This window comes from Equus caballus, chromosome 3 (genome assembly GCF_041296265.1).
Source record: "Equus caballus isolate H_3958 breed thoroughbred chromosome 3, TB-T2T, whole genome shotgun sequence".
In the NCBI taxonomy this organism is placed as follows: Eukaryota; Metazoa; Chordata; class Mammalia; order Perissodactyla; family Equidae; genus Equus; species Equus caballus.
This window is the reverse complement of record NC_091686.1, coordinates 52,899,079-52,921,340: the sequence shown is the minus strand read 5'-3', so window position 1 is coordinate 52,921,340 and position 22,262 is coordinate 52,899,079. Positions and strand designations below refer to the sequence as shown.

Here is a 22,262-nt window from a genome sequence, read left to right as displayed (position 1 = left end):
TGAGTTAGTATACACCAATACACTTGCTTGCTTTGTCAGCTGAGAGGGCCTAGGAGTAACAGTACTCCAACAAACACCCCTAGAGCACAGATCTTGGTTTCTAACACCATTCTCCATTAAAAGGAACCAGGACTCCTGGGAGAAATAGCTGATTCTATGACTGAGGCTGGAACTATACAAGAGGAGCCTGGTGTTTCTTGTATTATAGTGTCAGAGTAAGGATGTGCTCAGAAAACAACAACAAAACAAAAACAAAAATAGATATTGATTGAAGGGTGTCAAAAGGGCACAGGAGTCAACTGAAAGAGCTTCCAATGACCAATGCTAGAACAATTTGCACAAGAAAATAATGAAAGTGGTATTGGATTATAACCCAAAGTGTAAAGTAAATATCCATAAATGCATACTTCAACAAACAAACAAACAAAGAAATAGGGGAAACTTCCATGCAGAAGGATTCCATATAATTCATGTACCTATTCCTCCCATAAGGTGGTAGAACATAATCCCCACACCTTATGTTTAAGTATGGACTGATAGGGACCCCCTTCTAAAGAGCGCAGCCTAGAAAGGAGGAAAAAAAGGCTAAATTTTTACAGTGAAAAATACCTCAGCCAGCTGACCAAGGTCAACATAACGGTGATAAGTCATGTTTTATAGTAGGTACCCTGGCATATGATATAATGAGATTGGCACTTTACCTCTGGTTTTACTCCAAAAAACTCATAACTTCAGTCTAATCATGAGAAAAACATCACACGAAACCCAATTAAGGGACAATCTACAAAATAACTGGGTAGTACTCTCAAAACTATCAAAGTCATTCAAAAACAGAGAATGTCTGAGAAAGTATCTCCGTCAAAGGCGAGCCTAAAGAGACATGATGGCCAAATGGACTGTGGCGTCCTGGATGGGATCCTGGGACAGAAAAAGACCTCAGGGGAAAACTAAGGAAATCTGAATAAAATATGGACTTTAGTAATAATGTATCAATATTGTCTATTAAATTGCTCCAAATATACTATACTAAAGTAAGATGTTAATAATAAGGCAAATTGGGTGTGGGGTATATGGGTATATTCTGTATTATCTTCATGGCTTTTTTGTAAATCTAAAACTATCCTAAAATAAATAATACTAAAAAAGCAATCACAGTGCTTAATGAAAACTGGAAGATGTCTGCATATATTCCCCGACGTACTCTAGGTTAGGATGCCTTTTGTATTAGAGCTACTTATGACCAGCACTTTTCTCCTTTGCCCTTACTTCTGATTACGCTGTAGAATTTGAAAAGCTGGATTGAATTTAATTATAGTTTAAATCACATAAATTAAGTAGAAAAATATCTTTGAAATTTTCTGTAAATCCAAAACTATTCTAAAATAAAACATTTATTTGAAAAATTCATGATTATAGTTTTATATTTTTTCCAAAATTTAAATGTTTGAGTTGGTTGACATTTTAAGCCATTTCCACGATTCTAGGTGTCACATGTTTTGGAAGACTATCACAGTACTATTGTTGAAGCCAAGGGAAAGGAAAAGGTCTTTCTTTTCCATTTTTCAGTAATTTAAGTTTTCCTCACTGAGGGGGGTTGTGGGAGATATGGCTACAAAAGAAAATACGTTTCCACTTTAATGTCAGAAAGTCTGGAAGTATAAAAGCTGGCAGAACCCCAGAGCTCTAACTAAGATTCACTTTCTGTGACTATTTCTAGAAGGTTGGCCATTTTAGGCCACCTGCCCGTCAATATTGTCTCACTTTCTGTCTCTAAAGGTGTAATGGCCTTATTTTATCACATTCTTAACTCTGTTGTAACACTGAGAAGATCAGTGGGAATAGTCTAGATTTTGTATTTCAGGCTTTCACTTGAGTTGTTCCTTCAGTCTGGAAGTCTCATTTTCCCTTTCCTCACAAATCAGTTTTCATCTTTGCCAGAAAGATTTCCTGAGTTCTGAGATTGGACTATAACCTTTTCTGCTGTCTTGGTAGTTTCCGTATAATCAACATTCATTAAGTAAGCAAATGTTTACTGAGCTTCTACTGGGTACCAGATACTCAATATTCTGGGCATCTGTTCATAGCTTCTCAGCTGGAACTGTCAGCTCCTTGAGGGCAGAGAAAGTGTCCTATTAATCTTAACCCTCATGACATGGCAGTGTTCTTGGCATATAGTATGTGTTCTGAAAGAAAAGAACCAACAAAAACCCACAATTGTGGTCCTGAATGAAGAGCAGGTCTCTCAGAATACAAAATTTTCAAAACTGAAACTTCTTTCAGGGATTTACTCATTTTCATGACTCCGTAACACACAATTTTCTCACAGGCTATGGTTTTCCTTAAACCCTTTGTCCTTAACAATGCCCCATTTCTGCTCCTGAAGGCCTTTGAGATGAATTTGCCTCATATAGTAGAAAAATAAAATGGTTGCCCCAAATCTTTCTCATATGTCTGAGAATTGATCTGGAATTAGATTCCTTCCATCATTTATTCAGATGGCTTGAGAAAAAAATGGAAATTCTTCTCTCCCCTTATTAAATAGGTTGGATTTTTGTTTCCTAAAGGTAGGTTACAACAGATGCCACTCTGCATTTGATTGTATCGAAGACTTCTATTGTGTGTGTGTGTGTTTATTGCTATATCCTCAGCAGAGTTTAAACAGAATTTTGAAATAAAGTAAAAATGTGGTTAACTGTTTAACTTTACAAATATTATAATTGTGTGTATGAGGTCAAGAAATGATTAGGCAAGTGAGAATATTTCATTCATTTGAATTCTCCAAAGTTCAGAAATGTGTTCTAGGCATACATGCAAATTTTAAAAGCAATTCTTGATATTGTATATAGTCTGGCTTTGTAAAAGGTTGCTTCTAAATTGGCAGTCTAGACATTGCTCACATCCTAGATAATGTAAACGATTCCTTTTCTTCTTGTTCAATCCTCCATCTCTGTTGTTCAATCCTCAATCTTCTAAAGTGGTAAAATTGAGCTTGAAGAAATAAAAAAAGCAATGCAAACCTATATTGGATAAACGGTGTTAGAAATTGTTACTGTTGCTTCTCCTCCCAAATTCCTAGCAATTCTAGCTGATTGTGGTTAAAAAAAAAATCAAGAGAAACTCAGCAGAATACTCCAAAATTGCATTTATAATTGGGAAAAATCCAAATAAAATAAGTAATATCTCACTAATAATAACAACCATGGTGACATGTATAGAGAACTAGTTGTGTTCTGGGCAGAATGTCAAGCACTTTAGATGAATTTGCTTCTTACGTTTTCCCAACAAACCTATGAAGTAGGCACACTGTTATCCCTGTAGTAATGGACAGAGCACTAAAGCAAAGAGAACTTATCAAAAGTCACACAGCTAAAATAAAGAAAGCAAAATTGAACCCTGGAAGTCTGACCCAGAGCCCATGGTCATGGACACCGTGCTATACCTCTTCAAGGGATAAAGATAGTCCTTTTAAGCACTATGTAATTTCAAGATAAATATGGCCTGATGTTTGTCATATCATTAATAATCTACTCAGTATGTACTGTGCCTATACATTTGTGGGTTCTCACATAAATGTTTAGTAATATTTGAAGTTCTATTGTTTAATTCAAGCATACTTATATGTAAAAATTTCTCAATTATATTTATTCATTTAATTTGATTAAAATTATGGAATATTATATATATAATATGGTCATACGTACAAAATAATATTCAAAACATAATGGTCTAATTTCAGTTGTAATTTATGAGCGTTTTTAATATAACGAGTATTGTCACTCAGCAGTTGCTATCAATTGAGGTCTTGCCTCTGATTTGTTCTCCTATTAAGGACAGCATAATTTTTCAAAAGTCAGCAAGGTCTAAACTTCAAAATTATCTTTGACCTCATCTGTTCTTTGCAGACGAGTCAAGCCAATCACAGAATCTTATCAATTCCATCTTCTGAATTTTACATATATATCTCCTTTCCTACTGCCACTCCTAAATTTCAGATCCTTATACATACAATTCTTTTCAACTTTTCTTCTCAGCCTCTCCTTCATTTTCCTTCCATGCATATCTTATGCTTCAGCCAAATAACACCCCATCCCCCAAAAGTTCCTTTTGTTCTTCAACACCCTGCCTTTGTTCATGCCAAACTATCTCTTTGTAATTTCCTTTTCTTACCGTTCCTTGCTCAAATCCTACTCGTCCTTCAAGATTTTGCTTAAATTACATTTTATAAAACACAAAAATGGAAGTTCACTTTAAAAGAACTATAATTAACCATTCTTGATCTACTGTTCATCCTTCATCTAGATGAGCTTCTCTCTAAACAATGCTGGCAGGGATCATTTCCTCATTTCAGAGGGTTCTCTTCTCTTTCCTGACTATCCTACTTAATAGGAGAATACTTATGACTTCCTCACACATTATATATTTGACAATTTTTATTGTCTTTTTCCTATCGCTAGAATCCACAGAAAGATCCATGAGCACGAAGACTTTCTTCTGTTCCCTGCTGAATCCCAGTCCTCCCACACCATGCCTGGCATAGAGCAGCACAGAAAATGTGTGTTTAGTAAATAAACGTACACTCGAAATAATCTCCTTTCTTATAGTACTTAACATATCCTAGCCATATTATAATTATTTTTGTCATTTTGTTATTTTTGTTAGTATTTTTTATACTGTTAAAAGAGGAGATTTTCATAATTTATTCTGTACCTCTCATAGTGCATTATATGTAGCACGCCCACAGTAAGAATTTTAATGTGTTCCCTAAATGAATTTATCACAAGCAAATATTTATAAGAATTATTTTAAGATTACGCAGTGTTTAGAGATTACATGATTTATTCTTTTCGACATTCAGGTTGTCGATTAATCTTAAATACGAAGAAAAAGAAAAGTTAACATACAGCTATCTCTTGTAATGGCCATGGTTAATAAATAGATGTGTCATTTCAGTTTCATAAAGACCAAATTTTTTATGTGATCCTGTATAAGTGGTGAGTAGTTGAGTAGGTGAGTGTTTTATTTTAAAAACTCTTTTAAAAATACCATAGTTTACTTTCTTGAATTTTCTGCATTGCCTTTAAAATGTTATAGGTCAGTTATTCCAAAAATATTTTAAAATGTATTTCTGTTTTCTAATAATTTCAATATTATTGGAAGTATCTTATTGTAGGATCTTTAGAGCCCAGATACATTACTAAATGATACAAAAATATTATTTTAATTCCTGTTTACCTTCTCATAAAACTGTGTTTAGCCTTAGGGAAATTTTTTTAAAACCTCAAGGCAGAAAGATAAAACAGGCAGTAATATCAATGTTGATATTAATAAGCCTTCTAGAATATTAACGATCATATTAATAGGTATTCTAGAAGCACTCTGGCGCATAGAAGTCACAGGCCTAGTTTCTGGAACCTGACGTCTGGGTTTGATGCCTTCATCAAACTTTTACTTTTCTGACTCAGTTTCTTCAAATGAGAAAAGGAATATAATAAAAACATTTAAAGGCCTTTTGTGACCACAGAACGTCTTAGTATATGTAAAGAACCTACAACAGAGTCTCACATGATAGACCAACATAAGCGTCTGCTCTATATATTACCATTATCGAGGGAATGCCACAGTTGATAGTGATCTTTCATAAGTTCAAGTGTCTAATCATCAGCCTGCAGAATGATAAACTCCTTTTAGCACTCCCAGAGCAGATCGATCACTCACAGGCAGACTCACACAAAAAGGATTCTATGAGACTGATGTATAAATTCAGGATTCTAATTTATCCATGTACAGTAAGAATGCTAACTGTATTAGGAAAGTGGATAAATTGTTCAACCGCGTGTTCATGTGGGTAGCACAAAGAAAGCCAAATTATAATCAAAATGGTTTAGTGAGCATGTTAATTAAAGAAGGAATCAGTTGTTCCATTTTGATCTTAAGTGGCGTTGTGCTAAAAAATAAACCTGCTAGGTGGTAATCTTGGAGCTGAACATCGCCCCCCCAGGAGGACTTCATATCTTCCCCCAGGCTATGTTTCCTGGGCTAAAAAAATTCCCTTCTGGGTAATACATTTTTTCATCAGGTATGTTAACTTGATAATAATTCAGTCAATCATGATACATTCCTAAAAGCTTAGAAATATTTTCTGTCACTTTATGGAGATTTTTCAACATTTCAGACTATCCATACATTTTAAGAGAGAAGTATTGTTTAACTCTGAGTTCTTAAGCTGGTGAAAACATCACTGTGGCCCCCAAGTACTAACACCATTTACTATGGATAAAATGATGAATAGCATTATTACTGAAAACACACAACAAAAAAGTTTTGGTATATACTTGGGAATATTATGTTAGGGAAAACAATTAATTTCTTTTTAGCTTTTATTTTATCCTATTAAGTTTGGACATGTCCCAAAGTAGTCCACCGATGCAGTGGTGTTAACAGGAGACACAACCAAATATTGGTTTCATTGTTCAAAAAGAAAACTCATGCATTAATTAATCCTGAACTCTTTTAACATCAAGCTGAGCTCAAAATGAAAGATGCATTTTAATATTCATGGTTCAACTTGCCTGCTCTGTTTGGATTATGTGGATTTAATAAGGTTTGAATACATACATGCCTGCACACACCCACACATACACACATGCACGCATGTTTCTGCAAATCTAGAACCATGGCCTAATGGAAAGCAGGCTTGTTTATTCCGAAGCGGTTAAATGGTTCCTGAAAATAAAACAAACAAACCGGAAGTTTTGTAAAAATTATCTTATAAAGAATAAAAAAGAATGTTTCTCTAGAGATCTACTGTAAAACACTGTATCTATGGTCAACAATAGTGTGTTTTACAATTAAAAGTTTTTAAGAAGTAAATCTCATGTTAAATGTTTTTACCACAATTAATTAAAATAAAAAAATTAAAAAGACTAAGGGCCCATAATCAAAATAACTTTGTGCTGTAACCTCACAGTGTACTTAAATTTAGGTTTGGATATATGTGAAGAAAACACTCAACTTGTTCTGAATAAAACAGTTCACCTCCGTATTAAATGCCCACTGCGGAAAATGCAAATGTTTCTTCCATAAATGCTGCAAATGTGCCATGAGACCACAAGTGAAATATTTAGTGCTAACTTTAAGATGGAAATATGTCTTCCTTATTGAGCTATCACTTTACTCTGAGAAATAATTCTAGAAAGAAAAGATTTATTTTAATATTTCCACATTTAACTGGAGGCTGTTCACGATTAATGATTCTGCTTTGGTAAGGCATCATTTTACAAAAGAAAAAAGGAAAGAAGGAGGTGAGGTTATCAGTGGGAGATGAGAGTGAAACCCACTAGTTTAAACTATGTAAATGTCAGTTATCACTCTATTTTATGCTGGACAAATGCTATGGTTGTTCAATTAATTTTACTACTTTAGTTGTCAATAATTCAGAATTTGTGATCATGGGTGTCAGCTGAGTAGAAATATTTTTTCTCACACTATGAGAGGCAAAGGTAAATCATACACAGAATTGTAATGTACTAAAAACTACTTAAGATAACCCTTTTAAAAACTTCAAATAGCTAATATTTTGTGTGCAACAAGACGCAATAGAATGTAATTTAAAACAAATTTTAGTCAGAATATTCCCAGGCAGCATCCTTGGGACGGAACAACCTCTCCCTGGGAGGAGCTCATCTCTTTCCCGGGCCTGAGTTTGCTGGGTTGAGCAAACTCCCTTCTGGCCAACACATGAAAATGCATTACGGATAAGTTGAGCTAATTCCAGTATTTAATAACAACTTGCATTTGGAAAGCACTTTAGCTTTTTTTAAACTAATACCTCATATTACAACATTTGATTGATTGTTATATCAATCTGTGACAGAAAGTAGGTATTGGAATCCTTGTGTTTAAGGTGAAGTTCTTGAAGCTCAAGGAGGATGTGATTATTCAAGATTACGCAAATAATTAGTTGTGGCTGTAAGTGACTGACCTCAGATTTACCCATTGACTTCTTATATGTCAGGCCCTCTGCTAAAATGCAAAAGTAAATTCATCATGCTTATTTATATAGCTCTTACTAAATACCAAACAATATTCTAAGTGCTTTATAAATCCAATTCTTTTAATCAATTTACAGGTGAGAAAATGAGGCAGAGAGAGGTTAAGTAAGTTGTTTAGGGTCACCAATGTATTAAGAGATGGAGCCAGGATAAGAACTCATGGGTCCTTAATTACAATACTGTACTACGTTTTTTCCATTTCTTATGTCTATGAAACGGGAACCTGAGAGCAATTACTGAACATGGTTTTAAATTCTGAAACTAAGAAGCAGATGAAATCTAAATTAAACTTGCTACAAAAACAATTGTACATTAAGAAGGAGCTTTGGGAAAATAAGAAAACTTTTTTAAAGAAATTAAAAAATAAAAATATGAAGATAATTGTAAAATAAAACAGCATTGTTAAAAATAGTCTAGATGGAAGCAAGATTCAAAAGCATCATGATGGAAGTGAAATGCTTTCTATGAATGTTATCTTAAAGACACATATTCAAGGAACCTGGCAAATTCATTGGCACATTCCTGTCTTTAAAAACAATAAATTAGTTTCCTGATTTTGTTTTAATTAAATATTTTGTGTTGGAATGAAATGAGATGCATATTTGTTCTAAAAGCATTTATGTGAGCCAGTTTTCTGACCTTCATTTTCCTTATAGTCCTCAAAGAGTCTGTGATATTCATGACGGAATTTGAGCCAATACCAGCATGATCAGACTTTGGTATTCTTGTGACAGAGTCCGTTCAACTGAGAGGCATTTTGGAAAGGACGCAGTTGCAAAAAGACTAAAAACAGAGCAAGCGGAGTCTTCAAATATGTTTATGCTTTCATGTATGTTATTTATTAGATTCACATGGACACAAACTTCAAACTTAGTTCAATTCACAGCAGGATTAACTTCTAGAGTTGCTGTGGCTATACAACTGGTTGCTATGACATCAGATCCTATATACTATTACTTTTAATCACCTTAGTGAGCTTACACTTTCACTTTAAAAATAATAGCACACTGAATAAGCTCGAAGGGTGTGAAAAATATGCAATAGAAAGCCAAGGAGAAAAAGAGGTCAATAATTATCCAACTTTCTGACATGCTGTTCCCCCAATCCACCCCTCCCCCAAGTATACTCGTATGCCCCCGCCCATGAGCATGGGGAAAGAAAAATATAGTTCTCTACAGTACTTTCTAGCTAATTGGAATTAATCATATAAGTAATAACTACTATTTGTATAGATTTTGTGCTAGATTTAACATTAATCCTCTCAAGCACCCCATAAGGGGAGAATTGCTGGTATCTCACTGTGTAGATGAAGCAACTGAGCCTTAGAAGTGATTAGTTGGCAGAGACAAGACTCGACTCTGTGGGATCCCAAATATGTGCTCAAATTATTATGCTGTGAAGAGGGTCCCTTGTTAAAAACCAATTTTCAAAACTGCTGTTGTTCATGGTCCCACTTGATGATGCATGGTTTGAGCCATTGTATGGCATTGTCCAAAAGACTCTCACCAGTGAAAGGCACTTTCCCAAATTGTGCTAAACGTTAAAACCAATTACCTGGCAAGTTTTTAAAAGTCCCTGTGCCTAGGTCATACCCCATACCAATTAAATCACAGTTTTTAGAAGTAGTACCCAGGCATAATATTTCTTTGTAATTTTCCAGATGATTCCAAAACACAGTCGTGCTTGAGAGCCAGTGTTCTAGATACCTTGTTCCCTACCATTAGTGCTTGTACAGTGTTTCCATGATACCCGACATAGTTATCCAGTCTCCACCCAAACATTCCTGCTGATAACTTTGGCTATCAATACAGTTCTTACGTTAATTCAAAATCTGTCCCCCTTCCTTCCATCCTTTGGTGCTAGTCCTGCCTCTGTGGGATGATACCATTTTTATATCTGTTTTACAGATGGCGATGCATTGGAAGTCAGTTTTACAGTCCCCTGTGTTTTCTCTTCTCCAGGATAACCCATTTATTTCTTTTAACTCTTTCTCTTATGATATGATTTCAGTCTTCTCATTATCCTCATAGCTTTCTTTTGAATAGACTAGTTGTCAGTGTGATATCTTGGAAAGGACATGGATTTTGGAGTCATAATGCCTTTAGTTTATATTCTATCCTGCTACTTACTAGTCTTCTGAACTTGAGCAAATTAATGCATTTTCTCAGCTGCCCTTCTGCCACAAATAATGCTACTTCATGTAACTTTTATGAATATAAAATGAGATATACAGAGTAGGAGTGAAAGTCAGAAGCTCTGAGCACTGAAAATTGTAGTGTCTTATCACAGTCCACTTCACTCCCCACGTAAATAATCCAAATGAAAACAAGAGTAAACCAGACAATAAGAAGAAAGGAATCCAATTAAGTTCTAGTTTTTCCTCCACTGATAACTATGTTGATCTTTTAAATTATTAAACAACAAGCACACAATTTGCTAAATACATATACCTGTTTCTTTGTATCTGTATTTTGCTGGTGCTCCAAGGACATGCTGACGTGCCAGAATGCAGCTCTGCTTGGTAGATCGGAGGGTAGGGCAGACGTGAATGACTTTAGGCAAGTTGTTTAACCTCTTTCACAAACTTCAGTTTCCCAAATTATAAAATGAAGATAATATTTGCCTCAGAGGATTATTGTGACGATTGTGAAAATCTCAGAGAATTGAAATAAAGGATATATAAAAAGTGCTCATGGTGCCAGCCCCGTGGCGCAGTGGTTAAGTTCTCACGTTCCGCTTCGGCGGCCTGGGGTTTGCAGATTAGGATCCCAGGTGCGGACATGGCACCGCCTGGCACGCCATGCTGTGGCAGGTGTCCCACATATAAAGTAGAGGAAGATGGGGACGGTTGTTAGCTCAGGGCCAGTCTTCCTCACCAAAAAGAGGAGGATTGGTGGCAGATGTTGGCTCAGGGCTAATCTTCCTCAAAAAAAAAAAAAAGTGCTCATATTATAAGTGATCAAAAAATGATAGATACGATATAGTAGGTAAGAACTTAGGCTCTGATGCCGAACTATTTGAGTTCAAATCTCAGCTTAGAGTTTGTTGGTTCTGAAACCCTGGGCAAGTTATGTAATGTCTGTGTCTCAGTTTCCTTCTTGGAAAATGCTGCTTGCTCAAGCATATCCTAGACAAAAGGCAGTCAAAGTAGGTATGCCTAAAGTTCAGAGATTTGCCTCAATAATTTCACTGAGTGTTCTGACAGTGACTATTTTAAAATGTTTATTTTGCTTGAAATATACCAAGTCTGAGAAAAAAGTGCTTGCATTTTCTACTTGTAACAGGTCAGAGGAGGTTAATTTTAATTATGATATCCTGCACTCAAATGTTTACAACCTACTGTCAAATTCTAAAATTCGAGTTTATTCATTTTGCTTTATCTGCCTACAGTAAGATCTAAAATTATTGATTTTCCTAAAGATATGTCACTTGAAAATTATATTATAAAATGAGCACAGAGACTGCAAAATATTTCAGAGTATGCTGAGTTCTGCACAATAACTGACCCACATTTTCATAGCCATTAGCCTCCTGGGTCGAGTCCCTTAGCCATCTAACTTTGCTTCTACTTTTATACTTTATAAGCTAAGATGTCATTTGACATATGTCAAAATGGTGCTAAATATTAGGCATTAGAAGATCTGAAAACCAATATCTATAAAAAGAAAGTCGAATACCTGGGGTAGTTTAATCTGAAAATCAAAATTTGATAGAAATATGGTGATAATGATCACTAAAATTGGAAAACCATTTTAAAATAAATAAATACTGGGAAAATTCTCCTGGTTCCATGTTAGAAGTTTCTAGATATGAAGGCTATTTTTTTCTTTAATATGTATAAAATATAGACATGATGATATATTCTTTGAAAATCTGTGCTGATTGTCAAAATCAGAGGACAACTGGAGATTCCTTTCAAGTCGATCCACCTCACAAGAATGTTACTTCTTTCCACTATAGACTATATTTTTCCTTTTTTTCATGTGGACAAATGAGGGAAACAGAGAAATAATTATACTACCATGTACCAAAACCATAAATATGCTTCCTGCTGACTTTTAACAAAGCACCAGGATGAAAAACTAATGATGGGTGAGGAAGAGAGTGTCTGGTAATTTTCCTAAAGCACATTTATATTGCATTTATAGAATGTCTTCCTCAGGAGAGCACAAATTACTTTTTATTAACAAAGAACTGTAAGGAAAAACTGCTGCTCTCTTTGTTTTTTTGAGAGTTTAAATGTCTCCCACAGCTTTATCATTTTAATACATAATGGGAAAAGAAGAGCTGCTGGTGCAATAAATAAATTGTGGCTGTAGTTAACATTATATATGTAGTTTCTAGTCTTTCTAATTTCTAATATTTTAAAGATATAGGGCATTTTCTCAGTAATAAGTGGCTTTGTCATATCGTTTATCTAAAATCATCCTAAACTAGCTTATCCTTTAAAAACTAAAGCATTTACTGAAAAGAATTATACAACTATTTTCTCACTCCTAAAGTTTCCTTTACTCTGTTTTAAAAAGCACAATCCTCAGTATTTTACCTATGTAACACTCTCACACTGAAATTGTGAGAACTATATATTATAAAGCATAAAAGACTTAAAATTTTATATTACCATTTTTGGATTTGGAGAACACAGAAAGCAATTGTTAACTAGTTTAATCACTGCTCATATCAGTGACCACTGAGAGTAAAATCTCATGAATAGGAGGGTGAATCCCTAATTCATAAAGAATTTTACTGGAACATTACAAAAAATACAAAATATTACAGAGAATTTAATATTTATAATATGTAACCTATGTATTTCTAATATTCTTTTTCTACATTTATTTTTCCTTCTGTTGCTTGACTAAAGTGGCATAAGAAAATTAGCTATAATAGTGTGTGAACTGGTATTTTGTGATTTCAATTTGATTAAACCATAGGAAAGAAATGTAAATTGCAACTTAGTGACATTTCCTTAAGAAATTGCAGTATAATTTTCAATACCCACTGACTTCAACTTTTCACCCTTGAGAGAAATGAGACTAATTTCACTTACCAAATACTAAAATCTAATATTGATATGTAAAATCATTCTTTGGAATTGTAATTAATTTAGAACTTTTCGGTAAAACTAAATCACAATCTAGTGACTATGTTGTTAAATATAAAAACAATTGAATAAGAATTAAACTATTGAATAAATTATGATTTATATAATCATTAACTATTATGTGTTGATATATACAAAAGCGGTCTGAGATACTGTGAGTTAGGGGAACCGTCCAGATAATTGCAGATTATCATATAAGTATCAGAAAATTGATTTTTTTGATAGCACAGGCTCCTAACAAACTTTCTGCCTATCTTAAAAAATGGTTACTGAATGTAATTCAACATTCATTCGATCATTCCAGATTGTAGGAATATACTACTTAACCTTCTCACTGAATTAATTCAAATGCCCCCTTCACTCTGGAAAGCCGTGATGCTGCTGTGAATGGGCATCTCTCCATTGGTCTGCTCACTTCTTTTCCATGAGTTGTTTGCACCTAAACTTGTTTATATTGGTTATAAATGTTATTTTAAATATTATTGTTATTAGGTGAACTAGTTAAATATTAGGTAAACAGCTCAAACAGGCAAATGAAAAGAACAAACAAAACCAAGTTGAATGTTTTAGAAACTCTTGAAAACACTAAAAAGTTGGGAGAAATGAGTAAATCCGTAGAATCAGCACTCGGATTGCTTTGCAAAGAACTTTAAGTTCTAAAGCCACTTTAAATTAACTTAAACTGGAATTTGGGGATGAGGCATTACTGTGTGACTTTGCAAGAGAAAGGAAGGAGAGTGACATGCAGAAGACCCTTACTCAAAGGAAAGGCCTTGGTCCTATATTAAAATACGGATGAACGAATGAACTTCCATGTGTTTTAAGTAAAAACAAAAGGTTTAGCATATGGAAATACATTTTCTATGATTCTTGGTTTTATAGGCTTTCTCCAGTACCTGATCAGCTGGTCCTGATTTTGCAGATGAGAGAGCGTTGATTTAATGTATTTTATCACATGCTGTAGCCTGAGGAGGGCTGTAGTCCTTGGCTGTGACTTAGTGCTGTGATACAGTGCCTTCCTTACTACTTAGGGACCATTTCACTTTCAGGTCCACGTTTCCCTCATGCTTCCGAGTGTGTTGCAAGCCTGATTCCAGGTCGTTGGAATCTCACTGTACCTTTGATATGCAAACTTTCTCAATGTAGTTCAAATTCAGCCAATCAAGACATAAACTTCCCAGAATTATCTCCTTCCTCCTTGCATCACACGTTCTATATATTTTTCAATTTCTTATTTTATTTCACAGCCAGTCTGAATGTTGTTTGGGAAAATGATAGATAGATTTAAAGGAGTAGGTGAATGTAAGCTTATAGCAAACCTGAGGGTCAAGCACAGGTTTTCGAATTCTGCCATCACTGAGCAAGCGCTAAAGATTTTTGATGACTGATCATATACGTCAGATGTATGTTTTAGAATGATTAAATTAGTCTCTGAAGTCTTTGTTTTTCATTACTTTTTCTGGTCTTTTTGTCTTCTGTCCTTTTTCTGCAAAAAAGCAAATAGTTTATCATAATCGGTACATTTGTGTCAAATGAGAAAAAATAAGTTTAAAGAGAATGTTTATCTCTACCTCCACAAAAATAAATTTTAATAGCCTGTCCTCGGTATTAACATATTTTCCCTGCTTCTGTAGTGTGAAGAGTACTGACATTTAAAAGATTTTAATTTCTATTGATAATAAATGAACACACTGCCAGAGAAAGGACTCTGAAATAATTAGAGAGACGCATGTCAAGTCTTTCAGGCCCTCATATTAACACGCAGCGCATGCTGCTTCGTATTGCTGCAGATGTCAAGCTTCTTCTTGATACGTGTCCTTTGGGAAATGGCTCACTCCATTTCAAAGGTGTATAATAAAAGACAAGGGCTTAGGGCAATATTTAAGCAATGGAAGAAACACAGGACATTTATGACTAGCTGGGAGGAACTGATTGCCTTTGGCTGTGCCTTGGGAAATCCCCAGGAAATCCAGTAAATTGTGATTACTATTATAAATTAAAATGATATCAAGCATGCAGAGGAATTTGTATTTTCCTTATGGATGATACTGCATTTCATATTCACAGTATGCCATCAGAGTTCATGTCTACCTCCTCTGCTTCTTACTGAAGTACTGTTGGGAGGTGTATTATTGAAAATTGCGGAATAACTTTCAAGAAGCTCAATTGAAGAAAAGAAAAAAAAGAATTTCAAGCTAAGTTCATGTAAGAAAACGTATATATTTTCATATACCCCAATTAAATGTCTCTCCTAAAACTAGTAATATTTCAAAGTTAATGATGTCAAAATTTGTGCTGCAAATGTTTGTTAAAATATGTATGATAAATTTATTACTGTGTATGTAGCCCTTGTAAAGAGAGAGTGTTAGAGGTAGTAAAAAAGAAGCATATAAATTTAATTTTCTCAGTGCATTTTCACTGGGGTTATTTCCTCAACAGAAATAGAAATGTTTAGATCCACTAGCATTATGAGGTTCTCATTTTTGAGTTTCTACCAGGTTGTTAAGACAATAAAAGGAAGTATCTCACAAATCCCTGTTATTTTTTCTTTTATCCATTAAAATACCAATTATTTCTTTTTCCCTTTCTAGTAGTTGAGAGATCTAACATCAACTCCTATCAACTTTACTGTCTTACTTTTAGTGCACTACCTTCAAATTTAAAACATGGCAGAAGAATTATTCTTGAAATGAGGTCTGAAATGCTAACAGTGGATAGTCATTCACTATTTTTGGTCATGTAAAGATAACAAGCTGGGTATAAAAAGTGCAGTCTATTTAAAGGCTCTTTCACCTCACAAGTTCTGTACACTGCCTGGGTTGATTAATGAGCAAGGAACTCTATCACCGTGTGTCATCCAAGGTGTAGATCAAGGGCAAGCCTCAGGCAGGTCTGTGATCCAAGAGGGATTTTAAAAGAGATAATGTTCAATTTGGGTGCTTTAAAGAAGGGTTGAAATAAATATCAAAGCAAGAATCTAAGTAAGCACAAAACGAGGAAAGTCATTTCTTGTATAATTTAGGTAGCTGAAATACACACACCTGAATAGTTTCCAATTTCAAGGAAGCAGCAAGCATTTCACAATCTACATACTCCTGAACTATTAACCCAGCTCTGTTAATTAGTCATTGAAGATAGTTCTGAGTGGTATATGTAAACGTGAAACATTACTCTTAGAGGTTTAAAAAGAAATTCTACCAAAAAGCATGAAGGAATCTAGGAATATTGATATATTTATCAGAAACATCTTGTCAGCATTTATCATATTGTTCCACATTATTTTAAATGATTATATTAACTAAATCCTACTATTTCCACATGAATATACTGTCATCGATGAGACCAAGGTCAAATTTTCCTTTTATTCATGATCATTCTAGAGGTTGAGCATTCTTCTGTACTTAGTCTTAAATCTGTTTTCTTGAACTACTGGTTGTTTCTTAAACTATGTCATTTCAAGAGAACTTTAACTTTGTAAGGATGTAAGATAAGGCAACCAAAATTGTACTTTTCTGAAAATTTCATACCTCCTGGGTTTCTAATTATGTAATTTTTAATAATTTTATAGCTCTTTAATCTCTTATCTGAAATTCTGAGATCCACAAAACAAAAAATCAAATAAAATCCCCTGAAAACCCAAAGAAGTTTTTCTATGGTTTATTTGGTACCAAATCTGACCTGATCTAAATTGACAAAAAGCTATTTATAATTTTTTAAAATCACAGTGGGGTTATCATAGTTTTGCCTCAGAAATTTTAATATCTCTGATTACTCCAGCCCTAGACTTTGCTAAGGGTGTTATTTTGTAAATTCTAAATAATTCTGAATTCTGAAAAACATTTGGCCCAAGGCTTTTGGATAAAGGGTTATTTAAGAATTTTCTTACATTCATATTTCCATTCCATGTCTAGCACTGTTTTGCTTTTTGGTATGTGTGCCTGCAGCTAGTGAAGAAGTTTTGAATTCTTGCTCAATTATAGCTGAGATTTTTTTTTAACATTTGTATCAGGTAAAAATGGTGTTGGCTGTCACTCTAAACAGATTGTATATTCCTCTTTTCTATCTCTGTCTTCTGAACAACGCCTACAATCTGTTTTTACTAAATCCTTCCAGAGGAGTTGGAAGGTATTAAGGAGTTCATCACATTTTTGTGTGTGCTTTTTAAGGCATTTGTTGCCTTTCTTTTATGGATTTATAGTTTTCATATTTTCTCCATGTTCCAGAATCATGTGCTTATTTCAAGTTTTATTTATAACTGAGATGGTTCCTAAGGTAAGTCACCATTTCCCCGTAGTTCACAGAACTGCCTCTACGTGTGGCTCTGTCCTCGTATTTGCCTTGATCACAGAGGCTCAGCATGGGGTAAGAAAACTCCTGGAGTGTGGGAGCCAAAGGAACACAGTCCTAGGCCTGTCACTGCCACATCCTGGCTTTGTAACAGTGGAAATACATTTTCCTACTTCTCCCTCTTTCCCATTTGTGAGAATGGGAACAACAGCATCATATCATATGGAGATGATATGATGTGCATCAGAGAATTTTGTCATTTCTAGTATGGCGATACTTATGAAATAAGCACATGGTGTGCTGTAAAGCTCTGTAAAAAAGATTAGTTAAATAAGCATAATGATATCCATGAACTATACTATCTGTAAAAAAGAAGTCCAGGGGTTCAGTTGTTCTCTGCTGGATGTACTAACCTCCCGCAATTAAATTGAACACTAGCTTGTTCTTTCCCGTGACTTGGATGAATAAATTCAATATTTTGATTTGGACATATTGTTACATTTAATTCTTGTTAGTTACTTTATAGTCTCAAATTATAGATGGAATATTTATTTAATCAACTTTCTAAAGAGAAAATGGGTTAGAAAGAAAATAATGTGGGTAAACTGGAGAATAGAAGCTTAGTCATCATGTCTCCCTAAATATTTTCTTTTAACTTGTTCTAATTTGTTTATGTGAAGCAGTTTTTCTAAGCACAGTACTTTTTTCTAACAATGCTTAATCTTCTTATAGTAATATCTGATAATTTGTTACCCCAACCATTACTTAAAAAATGAAAAAAATAAAATGAGTAATGTTTGCTCTCCTTTGTTCTTAATTGATATGCATATATTAATTATAAAGTCTGGGTCCAACAAATGAAGACTTTGGAAATGTACTATCAAGGATTTGGCATTTCCTTAAAAATAATAAATCAGTCTCTGTTTGGTCTTTAGGCTGACATACAATGGCATTTTTAATTGTAAAAGATTCTATTGAGGTCCAGCCACTTTGGAAGGCAGTTTGGCAGTTTCTTACAAAATTAAACTACTCTTAAACTATATAGCAATCGCCCTTTTTGGTCTTTACCCAAAGAAGCGAGTTGAAAACTTATGTCCACACAGAAAGCTACACACAGATGTTTATAGCAGCTTTATTCATAGTTTCCAAAACTTGGAAGCAACCAAGATGTCCTTCAGGAGACGAATGGACAAACAAACTGTGGTACATCCAGGCAATGGAATATTATTCAGTGCTAAAAAGAAATGAGCTTTGAAGCCAGGAAAAGACATGGGGGAACCTCAAATACATATTACTAAGTAAAAGAAGCCAATCTGAAAAGGCTACATACTGTATGAATCCAACTATATGACATTCTGGAAAAGACAAAACTGTGAGACAGTAAAGAAATCAGTATTTACCGAAGGTGAGGGGAGAGGGAGGGATGAACAGACAGAGCAGAGAGGATTTTTAGGACAGTTGAGACTGTTCTGATACTATAATGGTACATACGTGTCAGCATAAATTTGTCCAAACCCATAGAATGTACGGACCTAAACCCAAGAGTGAACCCTAAAGTAAACTACAGCCCCTGGGTGATTATGATGTGTCAATGTAGGTTCATCAATTATGTACCATTCTAATGGAGGATGGGGATGTTGATAACGGGTGAGGTTATGCATGTGTGGGGACAGAAGGTATAGGGAAATCTATAACTTGACTCAATTTTGCTATGAACCTAAAACTGCTCTAAAAAGTAAAGTCTATTTTTAAAAAACAATTCCATTGAGCATAAACATATAGCTAAATTAAATGACTCTGAGAAGTGTAATGAAAAATACAAATACACTGCAGTTACCTATGCAAAGTGGGAACAAAAGAAGCCTAACTGATGCAGAAGTAGGTAACTTGAGGGGAAACTTGTGATCCAGTGAGACAACCAGAGGATGCATGCACACCACACATCATCAAGTTTTTCACTAGAATGAAGTATCATATAATAAGTTTCTTGGAGCCAGTTAGGTGAAAACTTATTTTTTCTCGGCTTATCTTTTCCTGTCTGCTATTCGTGGCCCTAAGAGTTCTACTGAGCTACTCTGGATTTACCTAATTGTGATCCACCCCACCAATTATCACAACAATTGGAAGTTTTAGAAATTAAGAGACTAGCCTCTCCAATCAGAGTTTTGTAAGCATATTACTTTCCTGTATTTTAAATTTTGTTCCAATGGTAAGTTTGTTTCTGATTTATTATACAAATTTGATTGTACATCTTTCTTTAATTATGTCTCTAATAAAGATGAATCCTAATATATGTTAACCCTTGGAAATATTTTTCTAATAAGCAAGAAAATTAATGTGATTTTTAGTTTCTATCCTGCAATTCAATAATAAAGCTTTAAAGAAAAAATTGTATTGTTTAGCTTTTTTACTTGGACTTGAGATAACATTAAAAACTCTAAAAGATAATAAAACCAACAAATTTCTCACAAATCAGGATGAGTCTTTGCTATAAATAATGATGATTATTTTTTATCAACCTTGCATAGTGAATAATGATTTTCTGCTCTAGAATCAAACCTATGTGTACATATCCTAGATTAGGATCTTCCAGAGTTAGGCAGATCTCTCTTAGATCTAAACCTTTCTTGGGTTCCTTTCCATCTGAAAGTACAGATATAACTTTATTGCATTTCAAATGCAAAACTGGAACACTACTTACATGTTGTCTGCCCTGATTTCTGTCCTTTCCCTCAAGGTGGAAAACAACAGTTGATTCAAGATTTTGGCTTTCATTTTTCAACACTTGTGGTTGTAGGAGAGGAAGACAATTCCTCTACCCTCTAGGTCCTTCTGGCTGGTCTAAGAATTAAATTGACGTGAGACAGAACAACAAGAGAAAATCAAACAAAGTTTAATAACATGTATTCATGGGAGAAACCCAGGAGAACTGAGTAACTCTCCAAAATGGCTGAAGCACCACCTTAAATACCATCTTCAGCTGAAAACAAAGGAGGATGCTGGGGGTAGTAGTTTGGGACTTCAAAGAGGAGGAAGATAATTTACATGGAGATGAAAATGCATGTGTTTAATCAACAAATGTTTGCTGGGCCATCTATAGACAATGTGACCCAAGAGACAGAACTACGATAAAAACAGGCTTAGCAAGGACCCTCCCAGTCTACCAATACCCAGAGATAGCTATGGTGATGGTCTGTCCTGAGACAGGCCTTATATCTTCAATTCTTTAAGGCAGTTACCAGGAAGGTCAAAGTTTCTTTGAGTCTCTTGTTCTTAAAAATAATCAAGCCAAAAAGACACATTTTGGAGTAGGCAATTCTGAACCCCCTCAGGGGTGAATGACTAATGGGGTTGGTTGTAACACTCTATACTTGAGGCCCTATAGCAAGTTTCTGGAGTGTGCTTTCTTCTAAGAGGAGATCCCTTCATCAAATTTACTCACAATTCTCTCTCCAGAGCAAAATTTATTTAAAGCTACCCCAGGCAAGTCCCGATAGACCATAGGTAAAGGATGTGCCTCTTACTAGATAGATTTAGAGAAAGGAACATATTCTTAGACAAAGAGAATTTAAGCAGGGGATTTGCCTGTCTTATTTATCATTCCTCAATGCAAGCATGCCTGTAGTTTACAAGATAAGTTCCCTCTTTGATATACCTTTATTGAAACCAAGGCTGTGAAGCACTAGGATTTGCTATTCGTTTTAGAAGGAAAATTCATTAAATGTCAACAACAGAGCTCGTTTTGTGGATCCCTTTTTTAATTACTTAACTGGCTTTAAAAACTTGGAGAGTTTCTAACTGATTCTAAACTAAATCTAAAGTTACTTAATCAATTCTAAAAAGAGTTTTCTCATCAGCAAAAATGGGAATAATAATAATAAGCAAAAGTAAAAAGTTGTAACTATGTCAGGCACTGTTGTGAGAACTAAATGAGATAATGTTTCACATGTGTTAAACATAGGAGCTTCACAGAGAAAATGTTCAATAAATATTAGTTAATCTTTTGCAAATATTCTTGTCATTTATAAGTTATATTTATAATGAACTATTGATTTTCACAGAGATCTATACTTACCTAATATTTTAAAACTTCTCCCTGAGTGTATTGTAATGTAATTTTGTGACAGAGGTCAGAGGCAGAAATACAAATGTGCAGTTTGAGTTGCAGTGTGCTTGCAGAGAGCTTTGTCAACTGGAGGGACAGAGCAAGGCTTCAGAAGGTTATTCTTCTAACTTTGATGTTTATCATACACAATTAATATTTTTATTTAATAACTTTTCCCTTCCATTTGATTATGCTGTTTTTCAGTTATTAACTTTTATTGATGCACAGGTTAGAGTCATTTTATTGAGGTCATTATTTTTGTTTCGTGTAGTGTTTGAGGTAGAAAAAGAAAAGAGCGAGTATAAGTACACAGCTTAGTTTAAGACTTTGAGAAAACATTTGCATCAGCTAAGGAACTGGTGCAAGGGAACCTACTTTTTAAGGAGGCCATTTCATAAATATCATGTGTGTTCTACTTTTCACCTAACTTCCGTTCTGTCAATTTTAAATGTTCCCATCTTTTGCTGTAATTTTTATTTTACTTTCTTATTTTGGTGTACTACATATGTTTTTTCCTTATCTTCCTACAAATATTATTTTAATACATGTATCTGCCAAAACCAGTAACTCAAAACCCTTATTTAATAAAAACAGTCTCTTAAGAACTAAATGAGATAGTGATTTATTTTGTATTTCTTTCACTTTCTTTATTAATTTCTCCACCATTTTCTACTGTTGCTAATGATCAGTTGCTCCAAAAAAAAAAAAATGTGTT

General features: G+C 34.4%; 1 protein-coding gene across 3 annotated transcripts in view; it reads left to right on the top strand.

Moving 5' to 3' along the window:
- CCSER1 (coiled-coil serine rich protein 1) overlaps positions 1-22,262 on the top strand; it is a 1,209,213-nt gene that overhangs the window by 922,095 nt on the left and 264,856 nt on the right. The window lies entirely within an intron of this gene.